General features: G+C 41.5%; 1 long non-coding RNA gene and 1 pseudogene across 5 annotated transcripts in view; one reads left to right on the forward strand and one right to left on the reverse strand.

Annotated features, from left to right (window-relative positions):
• Positions 1-174: 174 nt before the first annotated feature.
• On the forward strand, positions 175-1,712 carry Vma21-ps1 (vacuolar ATPase assembly factor VMA21, pseudogene 1; annotated as a pseudogene).
• Positions 1,713-6,149: 4,437 nt separating this feature from the next.
• The window catches only part of LOC108349241 (uncharacterized), a 50,121-nt gene continuing 29,862 nt past the window's right edge, over positions 6,150-26,408 (reverse strand). For all 5 annotated transcript variants that reach the window (XR_010061548.1, XR_001842749.2, XR_005498572.1 and 2 more), the window contains one exon: positions 6,150-7,183. This is a non-coding gene — a long non-coding RNA (uncharacterized LOC108349241). The remainder of the gene's footprint in view (positions 7,184-26,408) is intronic.

Genomic DNA, 26,408 nt, shown 5'->3' on the forward strand with positions numbered 1-26,408 from the left:
GTGGGAACATTAGTCTTTCACTGAAATACCTGATGGAGAATAGCTGCATATAAGGCTGACAGCAGAGTGAAGATGAATGCTGATCTAAAGATCTGAAGCATTTATAAGGTTTATTTTTATTTGAAGTATAGGGCTTTTAGCCTGCGTGTATTATGAGCCTACAGAGGCCAGAAGATGGTGTCGGGTCCCCTGGTACCTGAAGTTTGTAAGCCACTCTATGGATAGGTACTGTGAACAAAAACTGGGTCTTCAAGGGCATTAAGTGCTCTTGACTGCTGAGATACCTCTGCAGCGGCAGTCTGCATCATTTTACCCCACTATAATTCGGTTTGCACAGGTCTGTCTGAGAAGGGGGTGGATAGCAGTGGTAGCTGGCTTGTCAGGGACAGAAGTAGAGGCCAGGTGCTACATCAAGCTGTACAGCCTTCTCTGGGATTCTGCACTCACAACTGGCTTTAGACTGCTTCTCCTAGAATCACCCTTGCCTGGCCCTGCCTGGCCCTGCCTGGCCCTGGCCTCTTGTCCTGTTCTAGCCCTAACCCTATAATATCATTTTGCAACCCCTTACTGAAGCCACACTCGTTTCTTGGTGATGGAGGAGGCTCACCCTTCTGTGTTCTGCCCATGAACATCTGCCCTGCTCCCAGCACTTCATGTTGTCCTAAAGCCTCAGCCTCCTTCACCTTCAAGGCCAGAGGGGGAGTAGAAGGCCCTGCGTTCCTGGGAAAGAGTTCGTCAGGGGCAAAGGTTCAAGGGGGGAAGGCATTTCTTACATCCTTCTTGAATAATTCTGGGCACTTGGCAGTCACATCCATATCTCAAGAGTCAAAATGGACCCCTCCCCTACCTCTTCCTGCCTAGGTCACTCAGGCCTACAAAGTCACAGGATCCTTAATCTTTCAGATTTATAGCTTTAACCTCTTCTCTATAACTTTCAAATCTATCCCGATTCCCAAATTATAAGATCATTTCTGCTTGGGATGCTCATTTTTTCTCAGTCTTACTCTGATTTGTGGGGTGAGGGTGGGGTAGTTTCCCAGATTTACAGGTTCCCTCAGAGAGTAGCTAGCTTTGAGAAATATATACTATACCCACACAGCCATCCTTCTCACTGCTGTTAGCTTGGCAGTCCAGTGTGGACTGCTCATTGGAAAAAGCTAGTCTGTAACTCACCCTCTTGTCTTCCTTCCCCATCCTTTCAAGTATAGAAACCTGAAGGTGAATTTTTATTTCACCAAAAATGATGCAAGGCTGATTGTTTCTATGTTTCTTTGTGGGCCACTGGATTTTCCTTTATTCAAGAAATAAGTACAGACTTCCGATGTGATAATTGGCCTAGCACTGTCACCCTCCTAGTGGCTGCTGAGTCCTGCCAGCTACCCAGTGCCTGCTGCTGCCCTGAGGCCACACCACGGAGCTCCTTGACAAAGCAGCCCCAATCCCGTTGCAGCCTCCAGAGTTTAGAAATGAAACATCTTTATCTTTCTCTTCAATCTTGAAGACACTCCTGTTCATTACAGCTTTAAGGAGCAGTCCCTATCTGATTGTATTTTACAACTAAATCCTATATATGTGAAGGTGCTTCTGGAATGTCCAACAGAGACAGCTATTTTTATGCTGCAATTATTGCTGTTCATGTGGTTCTAGCCCTGTTGGTCTATGTGGCCTGGAACGAAGGCTCGTGACAGTGGCATGAAGGCAAACAGGATTAGAGTGAACATCACCTTTTGGTAGCATGAAATTTATTTTTGGAATATGTGAAATACTTCTGGGATGTTGACAATAAATATATTATTTGAGTAAAGTTGAAAGAACATGTTTAAAAATAGAATTGTGTGCAAACTTGGTATAGTAGTACATGCCTTTAATCCCAGCACTCTGGAAGAGGCAGGTAGATCTCTATGAGTTCAAGGCCAGCCTGATATACAGAGTGAGTTCCAGGACAGCCAGGCAACATGGAGAAACCCTGTCTCAAAATAATAAAAATGAAAAAGAGAAATATGTATGGGGAGAAAGCCTGGCATTTCTGGCTTCCATTTTGTGGCCTTCCCCTTTTCTTTCAGGTTACCTGTTTACTTTTGCACACAGGCATGTATGTCAATCACTTAAGGAGTGCCTCCATTCTTCCACCCCTCTTCAAGGCTAAATGCATAGGGTAAGTCAGTGTCCTAAAACTGTAGTCACCATGGATTCTAGGAATAGCAGAATCTCACCGGAAAGCCGGTTCTTCAGGTGAGGGCAGGTCTCTATGACAGCACAACTGTATGCCAGTATAGAAATAATCAACTTTAGTGAACCAGACTGAATCTCGAAAGCAATTACAGCATTAAGGACTTCATCAGACCACCGAGCAGGGCTGGGACTGGGGTGATATGATAAACTAGGCCATACTCAGAGGAGGCCTGCTTAATTACACACACCTCCCGCCCCTTGCCTTAGTCCTCCACTATTTAAACCTAACCAAAAGATGGATTTGGGGATATCTGTCTCTTCCCAATATGGTCACTTGAATAAATCCATATCTGCATTTTATTATTATATGTCTGATTAATGTTTTAGGGATAGCTAGCCCGCCCTTTTGAGAAGACCCAATGATGCCTGTGTTGTTCAGATTCCTCTTAGCTCTGAGCAGCACCCCTTTGGAACGAGGAGGGTCTTATAACCCAGTATAGGTAAAGGGTAATCAGAGTTTCTTCAGGGCCATATCCAAGACAGAAAGTCAAGGAAAGTCAGTGCTTCTATGAACCAATTTGGAAATGAGAGATTGTTTACTTAGGCATGTTATGGAGAAGGAATAATAATCCATAAACCAAGGATGAAACACATGTGCATTCATGTGTATGTCTACATACACACGTACATGCTTGTGTATACATACACACATATACATGTGTATGTCTACATACACATACATATACATATGTACATACATATATACATATGTATATATACATGCACATACATACATATACATGTATATACATATACATACACATATGTATGCATATAAGTATATATTTAGTTTGTGTGGTGAAAAAATACAGCTCTCAGCTCCAACAGGAAGAGATAGCTTATTTGGAGCCAAATTTAGCGAGGATGGCCTTGAAACATGGATTTAGGAGTGTCCTCAAACACATGTTCCATTTTGGAAGCAATTTCATGGAGTCTTTATAGTAACAGAACAAATATAGTTTTGTTTGTTTTGTACAATGTGCGTGCACACCTTCATATCACAACTTGCATATGGGTTCAAGTACAGCTTAGGTGAATTGGGTCTGTCTCTCTATCATGTGGGTCATGGAGCTTGAACTCACATCATCAGGCAAGTGCCTTTACCTGCTGAGCCATCTCACCGGTCCAGCACTATGATTAAAGGAGCAAACACAGAGTTGATCCATCCCTTGTTTCCAGTGATGCACCATTACAAGTCCATTGAGAAAATCAGCCTACACACATACAGGTTTGTGAGTGTAACTATTTTTCTGGGAAGATTTTCCAAGGAGTGAAGTTGCTGGGCCAAGGACTAGACTCACCAGAAAGCAGAGAGCGAGGGAGTCCTTAGCATGAGCTGCTTATGCTTCACATTTTCACATGCTTCCTCATTTCCTAAATTGTCTTTAATATTCCTTTATCTCTGAGCTACTAGAGACTGTAATATGTAAGAATCAATTCAGCTTTAAAATCCTCCAAATCAAGTTTTCAAATGATTACAAGATTTGTTTCCATGGAATTTTTCAATCACACAACAGTTTAGGGAATAGTGTAATGAAACTTTATCTACTCATCAAGCAGCTTCAAGAACTGCTCATTTTCCATTTTATGTATTTATTTATTGTTAACATTGGATTTTTCTGAGACAGGGTTTCTTTGTTCAGCCCTGGCTGTCTTGGAACTCCTCTGTAGTTGAGGTTGGCCTTGAACTCAGAGATCCACGTATGTCTCTTTTATGTAGAATCCCTTTTCAAGGAGATTCTATGAGAACTCTTTTCAAGTTACTCACGTCTGATCAAGAAAATAGAGCTGTAAGACTCCCCAGCTAAATAGCTTCTGTTAAAGCTTTCTACCCTGATGGAATGGTTGCTTCTACAATAGCCCTGGCAGGAGCAAAGATATTCTAAGAGACACCTGTTCTCATTTTGATTACCCAACTACTGAGACAATGAGCCCAAAGGAACTGAAATTTGTCTAGGAATCTCATGTTGTGGGAAGGAAAAGGTTGAAGGATGGGGCCAGCCTGCTGAAGATGGGTAACTAGCCTAGTTCATTAGGTTTGCCAGGACCTAGACTGTGACCCTAACAACACTGGTAACATCTCCATTGTCCCAAATCTATAGGAAGATTTTACTGTCTGTTCTGGATCTATGGCTCTTTGGATCAACTACTTGACTTTTATCTACACGTTCCCTCACTGAAATGTATATATCATTTTTACCAAATTATACCCACATAACAATATTAATAAGAGCCATACTTTATGATGTCTCTATTCTGCTTGTCTTTTTTACTCAAATTCTCACATTCATCTTCAAAAAAATTTTAATGCATCCCTCTATTATTGCTTGTGGATTCACAGATAAGGGCTCAAGAGCCCAACAAGTAATTGAAAAAAGTTAAGGGCAAAGGAAACATGTCAGAGGCAGGGTTCAAACCCGCACTGTCTCTTTAAATCTCCACAATGACCTTATGAGGGCACTACCATCACAAGTGAACAGAGGAAAGGCTGCAGCATTCCCAGACCAAGCAGACTTGCTCTATTCTAAGAGGAATTTACTTAGTGAAACCCTGATGAAAGTAAAAGCCCAACAATTTTAATGGAGATACATATATTGTCCATTGATTAGAATACTCAATAACTCAAAGGAGGCAAATGCAAAATGAAGGCAAAGATGCCACACTTGTACCCTGCTTCTGTATAGCAATGGTGGCACATGCCTATAATTCCAGCACTCTGGAAACTGAGACAGGTTTGCCATGAGCTCATCACCCTGGCTTACATAGCATATCAAGGACAGTCTGTGCTCCATCCTGTCCTGTGTTTCTTGTAGACAGGATACATTTTGAGTTGAAAGTTTTGTGGGTGGGTTGCTGTCCCTATCACTCCACTGGGGTTCCTGCCTGGCTACAGAAGGTGGTCTCTTCAGGTTCATATCCCCAATGCTGTGAGTCACAGCTAAGGTTACCTCCATTGATATTTGAGCACCTCCCTGAAGCCATTAGTTTTTAAACTGCCTGTGAAAACTTTCGACCCAAAAGTTATCCTGTCTACAAGGAATGCAAGCACAGGGGATGGAGCAGAGACCAAGCCCACCAATAACCAGCCGGACTTGAGATCCATCCCATGGGTAAGCACCAATCCCTGACCCTATTAATGATACTCTGTTATGCTTGCAGACAAGAGTCTAGCATGGCTGTCCTCTGAGAGGCTCTGAGCAGCTGATCAGACAGATACAGACACCCACAGCCAAACAGTGGATGGAGCTTGAGAACTCTATGGAAGAATGAGGAAGGACTATGGGCCCACAGAGGGGATAGGAACTCTATAGGAAAACCAATAGAGGCAATTAACCTGGACCCTTGGGGCTCTCAGAGACTGAACCACCAACCAAAGAACATACACGAGCTGGACCCAGGCCTCCCTGCACATATGTAGCAGATGTGCAGCTTGGTCTTCATGTGGATCCTGAACAACTGAAGTGGGGGCTATTCTAAAAGCTGTTGCCTGTCTTTGGGACATGTTCTTCTATGCGGGCTGTCTTTTTGGGTCTCAGTGGGAGAGGATGTGCGAAGTCTCACTGAGACTTGAAGTGCCAGAGTGGGGAGATACCCAGGGGGCCCCCACCTTCTCAGAGAAGAGGATGGGGAGATGGGGGAAGGATTGTGGGAGGGGGTGACTGGGAAGGGTGCATGAGCTAGTTGTAAAGTGAGTAAGTAAAAAAAATATTAAAAATAAAGAAGATAGTTGGACTACTTAGACTAAATCTCAAAAGAGTGTGTAACATAGTAAAAGTGTTATTCTTTCTCAAAATGAGTTTTGAATAATTATCAAAATCTTGCTAAAATTTCTCATAGATATATCCAAACTTACTCTAGAACATATAATGAAAAGTAATAATAGCCAAAATACCTGTGAATAAATAAACCAGAGATAATCACTCTACCAAATATTAATGTTTATTATACAAAGGCTATTGAGATTTGCTGCTGGGGTAGCGTAAGACATAAACCAGAAATGAACAGAGAACTCATAAACAGACCAACAGAAATGCGCTCACCTGACACTTGGTAGATGGCAGAAGGAAGCATAAAGAGATGAATGCTGGTACTTCTCTCAGTTCCCCTTTTTATTCTGTCTGGGACCCCAGTTCATAGGATGTCACAACATTTAAGGGGAAATTTCCCTTCTATGGTAAATCTGTCTAGATCTGCACTTACATACAAGCACAGAGCTGTCTCCTAGGTGATTCTAAATCCTATTAAATTGGCAATGAAAATTAATCATTATAATTCTACTTCCTGCAAGCCTGACATCAAACATCACCTTAGTTATTCTACCCTGGTTCATAAAGTCTCATTTGGTCTCTCTCTTTAACAGTTTCAGCTCTGCTCAAAAAATCAGTCTCTGGGTTCGGTCCTCAGCTCTGAAAAAAAAATCAGTGTCTTCTGAGACTGCAGACCATCTCTTCATTTGAGCACCTATGACATGAAGACACAAGTTGAACACTTCTAATACACAAAAACAAAGAAACGTTCCCACCCCAGATAGGAGCGAATGGGAGAATAACAAGGAAGGCTGGATTAAAAAGCAAAACAAAACCCCAGTTACAACCAACACCTAATCCTATAGCTCCATAGCTAGCATACAGCACTCATGACGGGATCATCTGAGCTCTAAATTTGGGTAGTACCAGCACTCCAGTTCTGCCACCTACAGCACATGTCACTTTTGTCTTGGGCTTGTTCCACTGTGTTCTTGCAGCTTTCCTCAGTGGATAAGCAGTTTTAGACTCTCCAATATCCTGGTCCTCTGCTGTAACTTGGGCTTCATCTTTCCAGCTCCATGCAGCGGCTTCTCTGGGTCTTTTTTCAGGGAATCCAATCAATTATACCCAGTGCCTGGATTCATGGACTTTCTGTAGCCTTGGAGCAAGTCTTTGTGATTCATTTCCACTTGCTTCTTCTATGCCTGCAAGAGCAGAACCCCAGTGAATGATTATGCTGAATTCTGCTTCCAGCTTGATATATAACCCGGTCTTATTAGATCACAGTGTCAGTGGTCTTTGTGTGCCTTTACTGTTGACCCTGAGGAAATGTTTCCCTGTGTAAGCATCCACTGTGATGACTTTCATTTTTTTGTGTGTGTGTGAAGGCTCTTTTCCTTGCCAAACTGTACATTTTCCCTATCTTTGTGTTTCACTTGTTGTGCCTTCTCACTATAATGGAATCACAATCTGAATGTTATTTTGTCTTAAAATTCCCTCTGCTGACCAAATTAGTCCATCACTTGTTTGTCCATTACTTTTGAAGAATTCCACTTTACTCAAGTTCTCTGGCATTGGCAAAATAAAGTCATATAGCACACACATACATTTTTTAATTAGAACTAAACAAAATCAAAACTCCTTGTTATAAAAGATTCAGAACAAAAACCTAAGCTGTGTAGGACATATTTGAATATATAACATATTGGTATTTTAAAAGTATTACTCTTCCACACAGAGTCAATACAATTCCCATAAAAATTCCAACAACATTCACCACAGAAAAGATTTTAGAAAAAAAAATCCTAAAATTCCAACGGAAGCACTAAAGACCTTGATTTAGCCAAAGCAATCCTGAGCAGAAAGAACAGTGTTGGAAGTATTCCAATATCTAATCGCAGATTATGCTACAAAGTTCACAGGAACAAAAACAGCACGACACCGACATGGACTAGAAGAATGGACCCATAAGTAAACCCATGCAGCTACAACCACCTTATTTTCCACAAAGGTGCAAAAATTACACGAGATGGGGCTGGAAAAACTAAATTAAAGAAACTATATTCATGTCTCTCACACTGAACAAAAATTAATTCAGTTTGGATAAATTCTGAAAGCACTATAGAAAACACAGGGGACATATTTTAAGAGCCATAAATTCCAGCAGAGTAAGCTTCTTGCCTATGTTGCATCAGGAGTGGCTCAGCATGGTAGAGCAAATAGTTATGTAGTATACATCAAGCAGTCCGAGGTGTAGCTGAGGAAGATCAAAGCCCAGAAAACAAATAAGTCATCCCTGTAGATCATATAATAATGCTGTTTATTGTTCTTGGGTTTGGTTTTGTTTTCTAAGATTAGGCACAGGCAAGAACTTTGAAAGGGCTTCAACTACTGCAGGAAAGAATCCCAGAAAATCACAAGTGAGATGTCATGAAATTATAAAGCTTTTACAGAACAAAGGAAACAACTGGACAGAGACAGCCCATAGAATGGAAGAAAACTGTTGCCAGCTCTACGTACAAGAGGGGATTGATTATCTGGAATCTACAAAGAGCTCCAAAACTCAAACTCCAGAAATATAAGGCAAATAAATTGAACAGATGACTACCAAAAGAAGAAAGAACATTTTTTTGTGGGATAGGACCATGGCTCTAACACTCTCTGATGACTTATATGTAGTTAGTATTGATGGAGGAAGGAGAGATGTCAGTCATTCATGCTCCTGTAAACAAATACTCACTAATGTTCCTAAAAAGAACCCGAATGAAACACATTGTCTTACATATAAAAGTGAGAAGGCAGCTAGCTAGGAAGGAAAGGGATGAGCAGGAGTGGGAGTGGAGCAAAAGAAGGTAACAGGGAAATATATTATATGCATGTATGAAAATGGTCATACTAAAATCTAATATTATGCATAAATAATATATGATAATAACACTTTGAAAATGGAGACTGGATGGAGGGTACAAGGTGGGGATGAGAGAGAAGACTGGCCAGAGAGTAGCAATAAAACAAGCTGTTCTAAAACGCCCTAATAGAAATTGTTACTTTATATGTTAATTAAAAAACTAAATCAAGAGGCCAGCAAGATGGCTCAGCAGGTCAAAGCACTTGCTACCAAACCTAATGATCTAAATTTAATGTCTAGGATCCAAGTTAGGAGAGAATTGGTTCCAGTAAGTTACCCTCTTACCTCCTTATGTATGCAATGCATATACGCACATATACACACATACATACACGCACACAAATAATACATAAATACACAAATAAATTAATCAACAAAATTTAAAAACTAATTAATTTAAAAGTGCAATATTCTTGCCAGACAGTGCTGGCCCACACACCTTTTACATCCTAGCACTCAGGACGCAGAGGCAAGTGGACCTGAGTTTGAGGCTAGCCTGGTCTACAGAGTGAGTTCCAGGTTAGCCAGAGCTACACACAGAGAAACCCTGTCTCGAAAATCAAACAAAATGGTCATTATCCTTAGAATGAAAGAAATGCAAATTAGACTTGTATTGAGGTTGGGGTGATACTTCGGCCAATAAAGTGGATGTTGCAACCCTTGGGATCCATGTAAAAGAACCAGTACAGTGGCATGTGCCTGCAATCTCAGAGCTCTGTGAAGGCAGAGACAGGAGGCTCACTAGGGAGGTGCAGGTTCGCTGAGAGTTCTCTCTCAAAACAAAAGATGGAGAATATGATGGTTGGAATGAGAATGGTCCCCACAGGCTCCCATTGTCTAAATTCTTGACCCCCAGTGGTTGGAAGAGTTTAGGGGAGAATTACGAAGTGTGGTTTTGATGGAAGACGTGTGTCACTGGGGGTGGGTTTTGAGGTTTCAAAGCCCATGCCTGGTCCCCCTTTTTCCTCTTTCTCCGTGCTTCTTGTGGATAATATGTAAGTTCTTAGCTACAGTTCCAGTGCCATGCCTGCCTGCTGACATGCTCCCCACCACAATAACTATGAACTCACCTTTTGAAACTGTAAGCAAGTCCCCTTTATTTTGTAAGTTGCCTTGTTCCTGGTGTCTCTTTATAGCAATAGAATAGTAACTAAGAAATCACCCAATGTCAACCTCTGCCCTACACACACATGGGGGGGGGGAGGGAGAGAGAGGAGGGAGAGAAGGAGGGATGGAGGGAGAGAGAAGGGGGGAGACAGGGAGACAGAGATACTCATACGCACAAATGGCATGCTCTTGTATATACATCAACACAACACACACACACACACACACACACACACACACACACACACACACACATACATCAATCACACGCACCCAAAAATAAATAAGTATTAATTCATCACTTTTATGAGCAGTCTCATGCATAGGCTGCCAAACTTCCTTTTCTAGATTTACAAGATTTATTACCTCCAATATCATAGCCGATAGCATTATAGCTCATGCCAAAATGAGCCTTATCTAAATGCATATATGGTCTCCTTAAGACACACCACATCTTTCTGGCATTGGCATTATTGTTATTGGCTACTTGAAACAGTGAAATCACCAACAAAAGAGGCAAAAATGTAACATTAAAATGACCACGAAAAGGCCACTTAAAGTGTGATAACAGATATGAGAAATGTGGTTCCCTCTTCAACCATAGCTGGGAACATATAGTGCCTGGCCCTCTGTGCAGGTCCACAAACTACCAAGAAAGTACTCCACATACTAACTATAGAAGTACAGATAAACTTTAGCAAATAGTCCAAGTTATAAATATGAAATTATTAAGTAATGAGGATCAACTCTAGATATAATAAAATATATACCATTAAAATTATGAGCAAAATTGCTAATTATTTTCCATTTTTTAAATTTTTATTGACAGGTTCTTCCTGTGTTTTAGGCTAGCCAGAAGCTCACTATGTAGTGCAGGCTGGCACTGCAATTACCTTGACTCACTCTCCCTAGTATTAAATTTACAGATCCTAGCATCCACTTTATATTTTGTATTTTATTAGAAATTAGGAATCACTGAAGCCGGATGATAGATATATGTAGGTTCATTGTGCTGGTCTGTGTAATTTTATGTGTGATTACAATTTTCCATAATAGATGATTTTTACAGAGGTTTACTGTTATACTGAGTTGCTTTTCCACTTTCCCTTGTCACATTTTTCCTCATTAGCATGTGGAAGTCTGCAGATATCTGCAGGAAAGTGAAGGCCTTTTTTATGATACAGTTATCTACTAGAACCCAACTTAAAGCCTCTACCATTCTGAAAGCCCACAGAGCCCAGACCAGCTCCACTCTATGGAGGAATGGCTTATGTATAGACATGGCTTTAGTACAATGGAGTTTAGTTGTTGACCCACAGGCAGAGATACCAATTACTCCCTGGCTTCTAAGTAATCCTAATAAGGAACAGGTCAAACATTCTTGGGAAACCAATTAACTCCTATCTAACCTTTATATATTCTCTTGACTCCAGTACATGGGAATTATTTTTGGAGACCTATTGGAAAACAAGCATCTCTTGCTTTGAAATATAAATAAAGGGATACAATGAAAGCTGCACTAAAAGGAAAGCTCATAGTTCTGAGTGCCTGCAGAAAGAAACAGGAGAGAGCATACGTCAGCAGCTTGATAGCACATCTGAAAGCTCTATAACAAAAAGAAGCAAATACACACAAGGAGGAGTAGAAGGCAGGAAATAATCAAACTCAGGGCTGAAATCAACCAAGTAGAAACAAAAAGAACTGTACAAAGAATCAACAGAACCAGGAGCTGACTCTTTGAGAGACTCAACAAGATAAACCCTTAGCCAGACTAAGATAAACCAATCCCACATCTGGTAGAGGGCTAATATCCAAAATGTACAAAGAACCCAGAGAGCCAAATAACTCTATTAAAAATGGAGTACAGAGCTAAAAAAACATTCTCATCTCAGGATTACTGAGTAACAAAAAAACACCAAAAGAAATGTTCAACATCCTTAGTCATCAGGGAAATGCAAATCAAAACAACCCTGAGATTTCACCCCACGCCAGTCAGAATGGCTAAGATCAAAAACGCAGGTGACCACAGATGCTGGCGAGGATGTGGAGAAAGAGGAACACTCCTCCATTGTTGGTGGGATTGCAAACTGGTACAACTACTCTGGAAATCAGTCTGGAGGTTCCTCAGAAAATTGGACATTGAAGTACCTGAGGACCCAGCTATACCTCTCCTGGGCATATACCCAAAAGATGCTCCAACATACAACAAAGACACATGCTCCACTATGTTCATAGCAGCCTTATTTATAATAGCCAGAAGCTGGAAAGAACCCAGATGACCTTCAACAGAGGAATGGATACAGAAAATGTGGTACATCTACACAATGGAATATTACTCAGCTATCAAAAACAATGACTTCATGAAATGCATAGGCAAATGGAATGAACTAGAAAATATCATCCTGAGTGAGGTAACCCAATCACAGAAAAACACACTTGGAATGCACTCATTGATAAGTGGATATCAGCCCAAAAGCTCAAATTACTCAAGATGCAGTCCACAGATCACAGGACACTCAAGAAGAAGGATGACCAAAATGCAGATGCTCCCACTCCTTCTTAAAAGGGGAAAAATATCCATAGGAGGGGATATGGAAGCAAAATTTAGAGCAGCAACTCAAGGAATGGCCATTCCGAGCCTGCCCCACATGTGGCCCATATATGTATAGCCACCAAAGCTAGATAAGATTGATGAAGCTAAAAAGTGTGTGCTGAAAGGGACCAGATATAGATCTCTCCTGAGAGACACATCCAGAGCATGTCCAGTACAGAGGTCAATGCTAGCAGCAAACCACTGAGCTGAGAACAGGACCCCCTTGGGAGGAATTAGAGAAAGGATTGAAAGAGTTGAAGGAGCTTGCAACCCCATAAGAACAACAATGCCAACCAACCGGAGCTTCCAGGGACTAAACCACTACCCAAAGACTATGCATGGACTGACCCAAGGCTCCAGCTACATATGTAGCAGAGAATAGCCTTGTTGGGGCACCAGTGGAAGGGGAAGCCCTTGGTCCTGCCAAGGTTGGAGCCCCCAGTGCAGGGGAATATGGGGGAGGGGTAGTAAGGGGGAAGTATGGGGGGAATACCGGTATAGGGGAAGAGGAAGGAGAGGGAAGGAGGGCTTATAGACAGGAAACTGGGAAGGGGAATATCATCTGAAATGTAAGTAAAGAAATATATCTAAAAAATAAAAAAAGAAAGAAACTAAAAAAATAAGAAATATAAATAAAAAATATCCAATTAACAAAAAAAGCTGAGCTCTTCTGGTGTGAACTTACTCCCTAAGCAGACCTTGGGCACTGGTTCTACACCTATTCCCACAACACCCAGAGGAAGCCCATCACCCAGGTGTGCTAACACATCTAGGATCATAGGTGAGGAGGACACAACATCTGTCCCAACACCTGGAGTGACTGAGTCCCCTGGGATCCATGGATGCTGGAACCCCTGCCCAGCCAGCCTCAGGTGTCCCTTCCAGTCTGAACTTGTACCCTGAGCAGACCAGACCTTGAGCGCTAGTTCCGTACCAATTTCCACAACACCTACAGGAAGCCTATCACCCAAGTACACTAACACCCCTGGGATCACAGGAACACAGAATCACAGGAGCATAGGATCACAGAATCACAGAGGAAGCTAAACTCCCAGGAGATCATACACAACCAGGAGCACTGGAGCTCTGACACACTCAAGGACACAGTTGAGATCACAACTTCTTCCCTAACACCCAGCATAACTGGGACCCATATAGGAACCTTGGAAACACAACTCCCAGAGCAACATGTGGCACTGTACAGCTTTTATCTGTGCTCAGAGCAAACTCAGGGCTTTGACCTCCCCCCACTCACTCCTGCAACACCCTGAGAAAGCTTGACTCCCAGGAGATCTCCCACGCTCTTGAAGAGACTGGTCACACCAGGACTTCAGTATCTCAGAGGCAGCTTGACTGACAGGAGTTCTGACACACTCAGGATCCCAGGATCCCAGAATCCCAGAGACTCCTGGACTCTGAGGAGTTCTGATACAATTAGGGTCATAAGAAGGACAGGGTCCAGTCAGAGACAACAAGCGCAGGCACTAGAGATAACTAGATGACAAGAGGCAAGCACAAGAACATAAGCAACAAAACCCAAGGCTAACCAATTCTTCCACTACAGCAAGTCCTGGACACCCCATCACACCTGAAAAACAAGATTCGGAGTTAAAATAATATCTCATGATGATGATGATAGAGGACTTTAAGAAGGACATAAATAACTCCCTTAAAGAAATACAGGATAACACAACCAAACAGGTAAAAGAATTGAACAAAATCATCCAGGATCGTGGAAATAGAAATAATAAAGAAATCACAAAAGGAGAAAACCCTGGAGACAGAAAACCTAGGAAAGAGATCAGGTACCATAAATGCAAGCATCACCAACAGAATACAATTAATAGAAGAGAGAATCTCAGATACAGAAGCTACCATGGAAAACATTGACACAACAATGTAAGAAAATGCAAAACGGAAAAAGCTCCTAACCCAAAACATACAGGAAATCCAGGACTCAATGAGAAGATCAAACCTAAGGATAATAGGTATAGAAGAGAGTGAAGACTCCCAGCTCAAAGGACCAGTAAATATCGTCAACAAAATCATAGAAGAAAACTTCCCTAACCTAAAGAAAGAGATGCCCGGGTTGGGGATTTAGCTCAGTGGTAGAGTGCTTGCCTAGGAAGCGCAAGGCCCTGGGTTCGGTCCCCAGCTCCGAAAAAAAAGAACCAAAAAAAAAAAAAAAAAAAAGAAAGAAAGAGATGCCCATAAACATACAAGAAGCCTACAGAACTCCAAATAGGTTGGACCAGAAAAGAAACTCCCCCCCCCCGTCACATAATAGTCAAAACCCCAAATGCACAAAACAAAAAAAGAATATTAAAAGCAGTAAGGGGAAAAGGTCAAGTAACATATAAAGGCAGACCTATCAGAATCACACCAGACTTCCCACCAGAGACTATGAAAGCCAGAAGATCCTGGACAGATGTCATACAGACCCTAAGAGAACACAAATGCCAACCCAGGTTACTGTATCCTGCAAAACTCTCGATTAACATAGATGGAGAAACCAAGATATTCCATGACAAAACCAAATTTTTACAATATCTTTCCACAAATTCAGCCCTACAAAGGATAATAGATGGAAAACTCCAACACAATACATCCTAGAAAAAGCAAGAAAGTAATCTCCTTGCAACAAACACAAAAGAAGAAAGACAAACATAATCTCACCTCTAACAACAAAGCAACAGGAAACAACAATCACCATTCCTTAATATCTCTCAACATCAACGGACTCAATTCTCCAATAAAAAGACATAGACTAAAAGACTGGATATGTAAACAGGACCCAGTATTTCCTGCATACAGGAAGCGCACCTCAGTGAAAAAGACAGACACTACTTCAGAGTAAAAGGCTGGAAAAAATTTTCCAAGCAAATGGCCCCAAGAAAGAAGCTGGAGTAGCCATTCTAACATCAACTAAAATTGACTTTCAAACAAATGTTATCAAAAAGGATAAGGGCACTTCATACTTATCAAAGGAAAAGTCCATTAAGAAGACTATCAAAGACCAATGGAATAGAATTGAAGACCCAGAAATGAACCCAGGTGTATGGTCAATTGATTTTTGACAAAGGAGCCAAAACCATCCAATGGAAAAAAGATAGCATTTTCAGCAAATGGTGCTGGTTCAACTGGAGGTCAACATGTAGAAGAATGCAGATCGATCCATGCTTATCACCCTGTACAAAGCTTAAGTCCAAGGGGATCAAGGACCTCCACATCAAACCAGACACACTCAAACTAATAGAAGAAAAACTAGGGAAGCATCTGGAACACATGGGCACTGGAAAAAATTTCCTGAACAAAACACCAATGGCTTATGCTCTAAGATCAAGAATCGACAAATGGGATCTCATAAAACTGCAAAGCTTCTGTAAGGCAAAGGACACTGTGGTTAGGACAAAACGGCAACCAACAGATTGGGAAAAGATCTTTACCAATCCTACAACAGATAGAGGCCTTATATCCAAAATATACAAAGAACTCAAGAAGTTAGACCGCAGGGAGACAAATAACCCTATTAAAAAATGGGGTTCAGAGCTAAACAAAGAATTCACAGCTGAGGAATGCCGAATGGCTGAGAAACACCTAAAGAAATGTTCAACATCTTTAGTCATCAGGGAAATGCAAATCATAACAACCCTGAGATTTCACCTCACACCAGTGAGAATGGCTAAGATCAAAAACTCAGGGGACAACAGATGCTGGCGAGGATGTGGAGAAAGAGGAACACTCCTCCATTGTTGGTAGGATTGCAGACTGGTACAACCATTCTGGAAATCAGTCTGGAGGATCCTCAGAAAATTGGACATTGAACTGCCTGAGGATCCAGCTATACCTCTCTTGGGCATATACCCAAAAGATGCCCCAACATATAAAAAAGACACGTGCTCCACTATGTTCATTGCAGCCTTATTTATAATAGCCAGAAGCTGGAAAGAACCCAGATGCCCTTCAACAGAGGAATGGATACAGAAAATGTGGTACATCTACACAATGGAAGATTACTCAGCTATCAAAAACAACGACTTTATGAAATTCGTAGGCAAATGGTTGGAACTGGAAAACATCATCCTGAGTGAGCTAACCCAATCACAGAAAGACATACATGGTATGCACTCATTGATAAGTGGCTATTAGCCCAAATGCTTGAATTACCCTAGATGCCTAGAACAAATTAAACTCAAGACGGATGATCAAAATGTGAATGCTTCACTCCTTCTTTAAAAGGGGAACAAGAATACCCTTGGCAGGGAAGAGAGAGGCAAAGATTAAAACAGAGATTGAAGGAACACCCATTCAGAGCCTGCCCCACAAGTGGCCCATACATATACAGCCACCCAATTAGACAAGATGGATGAAGCAAAGAAGTGCAGACCGACAGGAGCCGGATGTAGACCGCTCCTGAGAGATACAGCCAGAATACAGCAAATACAGAGGCGAATGCCAGCAGCAAACCACTGAACTGAGAATAGGACCCCCGTTGAAGGAATCAGAGAAAGAACTGGAAGAGCTTGAAGGGGCTCGAGACCCCATATGTACAACAATGCCAAGCAACCAGAGCTTCCAGGGACTAAGCCACTACCTAAAGACTATACATGGACTGACCCTGGACTCTGACCTCATAGGTAGCAATGAATATCCTAGTAAGAGCACCAGTGGAAGGGGAAGCCCTGGGTCCTGCTAAGACTGAACCCCCAGTGAACGTGATTGTTGGGGGGGGGCGGCAATGGGGGGAGGGTTGGGAGGGGAACACCCATAAGGAAGGGGAGGGGGAGGGGGATGTTTGTCCGGATACCGGGAAAGGGAATAACACTCGAAATGTATATAAGAAATACTCAAGTTAATAAAAAAAAAAGAAGACTCTCAATTCTGACTATCTATGCTCCAAATACAAGGGTACCTACATACATAAAAGAAACCTTACTAAAGATCAAAGCACACATTGTACCTCACAAAATAATAGTGGGAGACTTCAACACCCCACTCTTAGCAATGGACATATCATGGAAACAGAAACTAAACAGAGACACAGAGAAACCAATAGAAGTTATAAAACAAATGGATTTGACAGATATCTGTAGGACAGTTCATCCTAAAACAAAAGAATATAACTTCTTCTCAGCACCTCAGGGTACCTTCTCCAAAAATGACCGTATAATGGGTCACAAAACAGGATCACCTATCAGATCACCATGGATTACGGCTGATCTTCAATAACAAAAACAACAGAAAGGCCACGTACACATGAAAACTGGACGATGCTCTACTCAATGATAACTTAGTCAAGGAAGAAATAAAGAAAAATTAAAGACTTTTTAGAATTCAATGAAAATGAAGGCACAACATATCCAACTTTATGGAACACAGTGCTAAGAGGAAAACTCATAGCTCTGAGTGCCTGCAGAAACAGGAGAGAGCATACGTCAGCAGCTTGACAGCACATCTGAAAGCTCTAGAACAAAAAGAAGCCAATACACCCAGTAGAAGTAGAACGCAGGAAATAATCAAACTCAGGGCTAAAATCAACCAAGTAGAAACAAAAAGGACTATACAAAGAATCAACAAAACCAGGAGCTGGTTCTTTGAGAAAAAAAATCAACAAGATAGATAAACCCTTAGCCAAACTAACCAGAGGGCACAGAGACAGTATCCAAATTAACAAAATCAGGAATGAAAAGGGAGACACACAACAGAAACTGGAGAAATTAAAAAAATCATCAGATCCTACTACAAAGGCCTATACTCAACAAAACTAGAAAATCTGGAAGAAATGGACAATTTTCTAGACAGGTACTAGGTAGCAAAGTTAAATCGGGATCACATAAACCATCTAAACTCTCCCATAACCCCTAAAAAATAGAATCAGTTATTAAAAGTCTCCTAACGAAAAAAATTCCAGGACCAGATGGATTTATTGCAGAATTCTACAGACCATGAAAGAAGTCCTAATACCAATACTCTTCAAACTATTCCACAAAATAGAAACAGAAGGAACATTACCTAATTCATTCTATTCTTTTTTTTTTTTATTATTATTAACTTGAGTATTTCTTATATACATTTCGAGTGTTATTCCCTTTCCCGGTTTCCGGGCAAACATCCCCCTCCCCCCTCCCCTTCCTTATGGGTGTTCCCCTCCCAACCCTCCCCCCATTGCCGCCCTCCCCCCATAGACTAGTTCACTGGGGGTTCAGTCTTACCTAATTCATTCTAGGAAGCCACAACTTCGGTTATAGCTAAACTACACAAAGACCCAACAAAGAAAAAACTCCAGACCAATTTCCTTTATGAACATTGATGGAAAAGTACTCAATAAAATTCTTGCAAACCCAATGCAAGAACATATCAAAACGATCATCCATCATGATCAAGTAGGCTTCATCCCAGGGATGCAGGGATGGTTCAATATAGGTAAATCCATCAACATAATCCACTATATAAACAAACTCAAAGAAAAAACCATGTGGTCATTTCATTAGATGTTGGGAAAGCATTTGATAAAATTCAACACCTCTGCATGCTAAAAGTTTTGGAAAGAACAGGAATTCAAGGCCCACACCTAAACAGAGTAAAAGCCATATACAAGCAACCAGAAGTCAACATCAAACTTAATGGAGAGAAACTTATAGCAATCCCACTAAAATCAGGGACTAGACAAGGCTGCCCACTCTCTTCCTACTTATTCAATATAGTTCTCAAAGTCCTAGCCAGAGCAAACAGACAACAAAAGGAGATTGGAAAGGAAGAAGTCAAAATATCACTATTTGCAGATGATATGATAGTATATTTAAGTGATCCCAAAAGTTCCACCAGAGAACTACTAAAGCTGATAGACAACTTCAGCAAAGTGGCCAGGTATAAAATTAACTCAAATAAATCAGTAGCCTTCCTCTACACAAAAGAGAAACAAGCCAAGAAAAAAATTAAGGAAACGACACCCTTCATAATAGTCCCAAATAATATAAAATACCTCGGTGTGACTTTAACCAAGCAAGTAAAAGATCTGTACAATAAGAACTTCAAGCCTCTGAAGAAAGAAATTGAAGAAGATCTCAGAAGATGGAAACATCTCCCATGCTCATGGCAGGATTAATATAGTAAAAATGGCCATTTTACCAAAAGTGATCTAAAGATTCAATGCAATCCCCATCAAAATACCAATCCAATTCTTCATAGAGTTATACAGAACAATTTGCAAATTCATCTGGAATAACAAAAAAACCAGGATAGCGAGAACTATACTCAACAATAAAAGAACATCTTGGGGGATCACTATCCCTGAACTCAAGCACTATTACAGAGCAATAGTGATAAAAAACTGCATGGTATTGGTATAGAGACAGACAGATAGACCAGTGGAATAGAATTGAAGACCCAGAAATGAACCCACACACCTATGGGCACTTGTTCTTTGACAAAGGAGCCAAAACCATCCAATGGAAAAAAGATAGCATTTTCAGCAAATGGTGCTGGTTCAACTGGAGGTCAGCATGTAGAAGAATGCAGATCGAGCCATTTTTATCACCCTGTACAAAGCTTAAGTCCAAGTGGATCAAGGACCTCCACATCAAACCAGATACACTCAAACTAATAGAAGAAAAAGTGGGGAAGCAACTCGAACACACGGGCACTGGGGGAAATTTCCTGAACAAGACACCAATGGCTTATGCTTTAACATCAAGAATTGACAAATGGGACCTCATAAAACTGCAAAGATTTTGTAAAGCAAAAGACACTGTCATTAGGACAAAACGGCAAGCAACAGATTGGGAAAGGATCTTTACCAATCCTACATCTGATAGAGAACTAATATCCAATGTATACAAGGAACTTAAGTTAGACTCCAGAGAATCAAATAACCCTATTAAAAATGGGGGACAGATTTAAACAAAGAATTCTCAACTGAAGAATTATCGAATGGCCAAGAAGCACCCAAAGAAATGTTCAATATACTTAGTCATCAGGGAAATGCAAATCAAAACAACCCTGAGATTTCACCCCACACCAGTCAGAATGGCTAAAATCAGATGACAACAGATGATGGTGAGGATGTAGAGAAAGAGGAACACTCTTCCACTGTTTGTGGGATTTCGAGCTGGTACAACCATTCTGGAAATCAGTCTAGAGTTTCCTTAGAAAACTGGGCTTTGTACTACCTGAGGAGTCAGCTAAACCACTCCTGGGCATATATCCAAAAGATGCCCCAACATGTAACAAGGACACATGCTCCACTATGTTCATAGCAGCCTTATTTATAATAGCCAGAAGCTGGAAAGAACCCAGATGTCCTTCAACAGAGGAATGGTTACAGAAAATATGGTATATTTACACAATGGAATGCTATTCAGCTATTAAAAACAATGACTTCATGAAATTCATAAGCAAATGGATGGAACTAGAAAAAATTTCATCCTGAGTGAGGTAAACCAATCACAAAAGATCATACATGTTATGCACTCACTGACAGGTGGATATTAGCCCAAAAGCTCAAATTACCCAAAATGCAATCCACAGACCACATGAAGCTCAAGAAGGAGGAAGACCAAATAGGGGAGAACAAAATATTCACAGGAGGAAATACAGAGACAAAGTATGGAGTAGAGCCTGAGGGAAAGGTCATCCAGAGACAGTCCCACCCAGGAATCCATCCCATATACTGTCCCCAAACCCAGACAATATTGCTGATGCCAAGAAGTCCACACTGTCAGGAGCCTGATATAGCTGTCTCCTGAGAGGTTCTGCCCGAGCCTGACAAATATAGAGGAGAATGCTCGCAGCCAACCATTGAACTGAGAACAGGGTACCTAATTAAGGAGTTAGAAAAATGATGGAAGAAGCTGAAGGGGTTTGCAACCCCATAGGAAGAACAACAATATCCACTAACCAGACTCCCCAGAGCTCCCAGGGACTAAACCACCAACCAAAGAGGGACCCATGGCTCCAGCCACATATGTAGCAGAGGATGGCCTTATTGGGCATCAATGAGAGGTGAGGCCCTTGGCCCTGTAAAGCCTCAATTCCCAGGTGTGGGGGAAAGCCAGGGTGGGGAGATGGGAGGGAGTGGGTGGGTAGGTGGGGGAATACTCTCATAGAGGCAGCATCAGAGGGGAAGCAATAGGGGATTCCAGAAGGGAAATCAGAAAGGGGATAACATTTGAAATGTAAATAAAGAAAATATCAAAGAAGAAAACAAAGGAAAAATAGGCCAAAAAGTACAAAGCTCAGTTCCATCAGCAGAGTTTGGATCTCATCGTCCCTTCTTAGATATCTTATACATCAGCTATCTCCTTCCTCTTTTGCATCTCAATTTTTCTTCCTCCTAGCTTTTCCCTATCTGTATATGCACGTTTCCAAGCACATCCCATCATTATAGCAAAGTCCCCTATTAATTGTACACAGTCCCATGTATCTATCAGTATTATTTTTAAAAAGTCCCCTCAGGAGCTGGAGAGATGGGTTAGCAGTTAAAAGCACGGTCTCCTCTTGCAGAGGACCCAGGTCCGATTCCTAGCACCCACATGATGGCTCACTAATATCTGTAAGTGCAGTGCCAGAGGACACCCTCTTTTGGCCTTCAGAGGTACCAAGCATGTATGTGCTGCCCAAATGTATATTTAGGCAAAACACCTGTACCTTAAAATTAGAATAAGAATATAAATACATCATGTCAAAGTACTATTCAAGTAAAATATTCCTTCAATTGCATAGGAGCACCCAGCTGCTATCAGGCCATTCCCTTGTGGTTTAAATTTACTCTGCTTCTTTTCTACTAGGCCACTCCATGGTACCTAGCTGGTCAGTAATAGGTCTGGAGGGGCCCAGATGGTGTCTTTCACATGCCTGTTCAGATCTAGAAACCTGGGATTAACCAGGGTGCTCCTTTTCCATGTCATCTCAAGTATCCTCCACTTATCCTGATTAGCAAGACAGACTTCTCATATGGTTGTTCATGGAACCAAAAGGCTACAGTGAGAGGTATGAGGTGGCTTACAACCTATTGTTTTTTTAAGTGTCTTGGGGGAACTTCGTGCAAGAGTATTCTCTTTCTCCTCTCTCTCTTCCCCGTCTTCAACTACAGCCTCTCCTTTAATTATTAGTTACAGCCTCTGTGAAAGTTCATCCCTAGAGGAAACTCATTCACCCTATCTTATCAGCCACTGGCCACTTGCCGCTTGTGATGTAGGAGTTGGGACCATGTGGTGGCAGGTCAACTGGTGCTGTCATCATGCTGGTTTTGTTCAGGCAGACACTGCTGAGAGTTCATGGATACATTTTCCTCTGTCATGCCCACATGTCTATGGGACAGTATTAAACCACAGATACTTCGGTCCTGTGCTTCTCACTTCCTACCTTCCCTTCTGGGATTTTTCCCTCAGCCTTGGCTGTAGGGTGCCATTCCAGACCTATCAGTTGGACTTGGGCATCCCACAGGCACTTAGTCTTTGCGATCTGACCACTTGGGGATTTCTGTATCTCTATATTAACCTCTATCTGTTATAAATGGAAGCTTTTTGTTTATTTATCTGTGTGTATGTGCACACACATGTGCCTGTATAGACTGGGTCTCATTATGTTATGGGAGTTGGCCGGGAATTCAGTAGGTAGACATGACTGGCCTAGTCTAGTAGAGATCCACCTGCCTTGGCCTCCCAGTGCTGGGATTAAAGAAATGCACCACCACACCTGGTTGAAAGGCTCTTTGATGAGGGGCGTGAGCTACACTTATCTGTAAACAAGTAGCATCAGTTCCATACATACTATCAGTTAAAACTACTTACAGAACGCACTAAACTTGAGAGCATGGGACCACACGGGGGGATGGCTACTGAGAAGAATGGTTAACAGGAGCTACATGATACCACCTCTAAGCAGTTTACCACCCCTATGAACTCTGTAAGTCATTGCAAACTGATCATGCTCTTGGACACTGCATTCCAACTACAAATGTGAGATGAAGATAAACTGTTTGCTGTTAGATCTGATATGTTCTGTGTACAATGCTTGCTTTTACAGCATTAGACCCTACTGAACACCACTGGGATGAACGTCTCCTTTACTTCTACATACAACCTTTTCTAATTCCCCTTTTATAGTGACTTCAATTTCCCAAACTGACCCTCTGATTATTCTCTGCCCTCTAACCAGGCTGTATCATCAATTCTCTTTTCACTTGGCACATTCTATCCGACTATCTCATTCATATCCATAGCCTCATCTATCACTTCTCTACTGGGCATTCTTCAATGTAGATTTCTATTCCAGAGATCTCCCCAGTTTCCCAAATTCCTGTGCATCTACTTAGATGCCTCACAGATATTTCAAACAGGGCCAAAGCTGAAACATCACCTTCCTTAAACTTGTTTTTTTCTAATCTTTTTAATTGTATATTTACCATATTTCTGTGTGCCTAAAGGAGAAGTTTGGGTTTCCTTCTTAACATCCCTTCCCCTATATGCTATGTCACTCATCCCTAGTTAAGGTTTTAAATAACTTGTCTATTTATCCCCTCCTTTCTATCATAGACACCAGATCTGGCAGAGGGTTGTGTGAGAGGCTTGCTCTGTCCATCTGACCTACAGCTGCACAGAAATTACAGTTCACTAGAGCTCATTTAACATTGCTTTTGAAAATCAGAGATATTAGGGTAGAGGATACTTGATCCCTGAACGTACTCATGGAAGAGGTATTAGATTACCTGCTGTGGAATTTTACCTGTTTATGGTGAGGCAATTTGAATTCACGAGAGCCCCCTAGTGGACAATTATCAAGCTTCTCATTCCTCTAAGCATGCCAACTGAACGTATCACCTTTACCTTACATGGTTATAAACCCTGTCTGTATCAAGTCACATTAGCTGAATCAAACATGCAGATCCCAGATGTCTTAGTTAGGGTGGCTACTGTTGTGATGAAAGACTATGACCAAAGAGCAAGTGGGGAGAAAAGGGTTTATTTGGCTTACACGTCCCCATTGTCGTTCAACACCAAAGGAAGTCAGGACAAGAACTAGCCAACAGAGCAGGAACCTGGAGGTAGGAGCTGATGCTGAGCACCTGGAGGGTGCTACTTACTGACTTGTTCCCCATGGCTTGCTCAGCCTGCTTTCTTAGAGAACAAATGGCCACAAGCCCAGGGCTGGGTCTTCCCCCATCTATCACTAACTAGGAAAATGCCTGACAGCTGGATCTCATGGAGTCATTTTCTCAATTGAAGCTTCTTCCTCTCTGATGACTCTTGCTTAGGGTCAAGTTGACATAGAACCAGTCAGCATACTAGGTTTACATTTTTGCTATGTCTCTAGAGTATTCATGCTGTGTGTGCCTCAAGTTATGTAACCCAGCCCACAGAGGCTTTGATTTCCCAAGTAGCTCCTATGAAATTGGCCTTTGTTCAGATAAAACAACTGTATACTCTGGAGAAGACTAAAAAAAAAGCTACATGCAAGTATTGACAAATAACCCAAAGCAGTAAAAAAGTGACAGAAAAGTGGCATTTCATAGAAAAGGTCAGAACTAGATGACACCCCCAGTTTTAAGGCATTTTATTCCTGACTGGTGACTTAAACTGGACCTTACTGACGTAACGACTGGAGGACAGAGTTCTGGGTTTTCCTACAAGCTGAAAAGCGTTGACAATAAAATCCTGGGATGGAGGGAGCCTGATATGGAGGAGCTAAATTCTGCATAGAAACTGCCCAGTTTCTTGCTGACCTCTGAATTATGCACACATAGTACCATCTCTAAATAGCCCAGATAAAGCTAAGCAAACTCATTTGCAGTTGTTCTTCACTAACTCCCTACTAAAACACGAACAAATCTCAATGCTCTTCCTACGGCATAAGGGTATCCATTTCAAACAGTCTTAGATCCACAAGACAAGCTTGAATGATTGGATTTACACGGGAAACAGGAGACTGTGACTTGTGAATATAAAGGCACTAAAAAAGGCTGATCCCAAGATGACCAACATGGCAGATTAGAAGACAAGGATTTTTAAGCAGCTTTGTAACAATGCCAAAAGACACAGAGGGAAATATGCTCATCTGAATAGGAAACAACCATTTAAAGATGACCAGCCTGAAATGCGGGCAGCTGTTCAACTATCTAGAAGAGGGCACAGCAAACCTAGCCAGGACTACAGAAGCCTCTAATGTTGTGGCTTGTGGTTGTCAGTTTTCAGAGAGACTAGTAATAGTTCTGCAAATTGTCTTCTTGCTTCTAGTTTCTATTTATTATGACCCTTCTGACACATAAGTGCTAAACACATCTACACTGAGTCCAGAACTGTCCTTTACAGTAGAGCTTTAATCAGAACTTTCTTGATTGCAAGTGACAAAAACTCAATGCAAAAGAAAAAAAATCTATTGACGGTAACATAGGTAATCCATCCTAGGTGGATGGGACTCAAGAGCAAGCAAGACTGGAGACTTGAACACCGATGGGAAGCTCTCAGTTGCTCAGCCTGAAAACGACATTCTTTTAGACAAGTTTCCTTCCTATGGTGCAAAAGGCCACCAGAAATTTCCAAACACACACCCCATAGCTGGGCCACACAAAAATAAATGAGAGAGAGAGAGAGAGAGAGAGAGAGAGAGAGAGAGAGAGAGAGAGACTAGAACACACTATTTTTTTCCAATTAAGGAAAAGACAATCAAAGAGAAGAATTATGACTGTCTGCCCTAGATGGCAAAGCCATGCATTAACCAATCAAGTCAACTATGGTTAGGGAGACAAGACAGTGATTGGAAAACACCACTAGAATTGCATGGCTGGACAGAAATGGTAGTCCAACAGACAATGGAACTTTAATTG

This window comes from Rattus norvegicus, chromosome X (genome assembly GCF_036323735.1).
Source record: "Rattus norvegicus strain BN/NHsdMcwi chromosome X, GRCr8, whole genome shotgun sequence".
NCBI classification, from domain to species: Eukaryota; Metazoa; Chordata; class Mammalia; order Rodentia; family Muridae; genus Rattus; species Rattus norvegicus.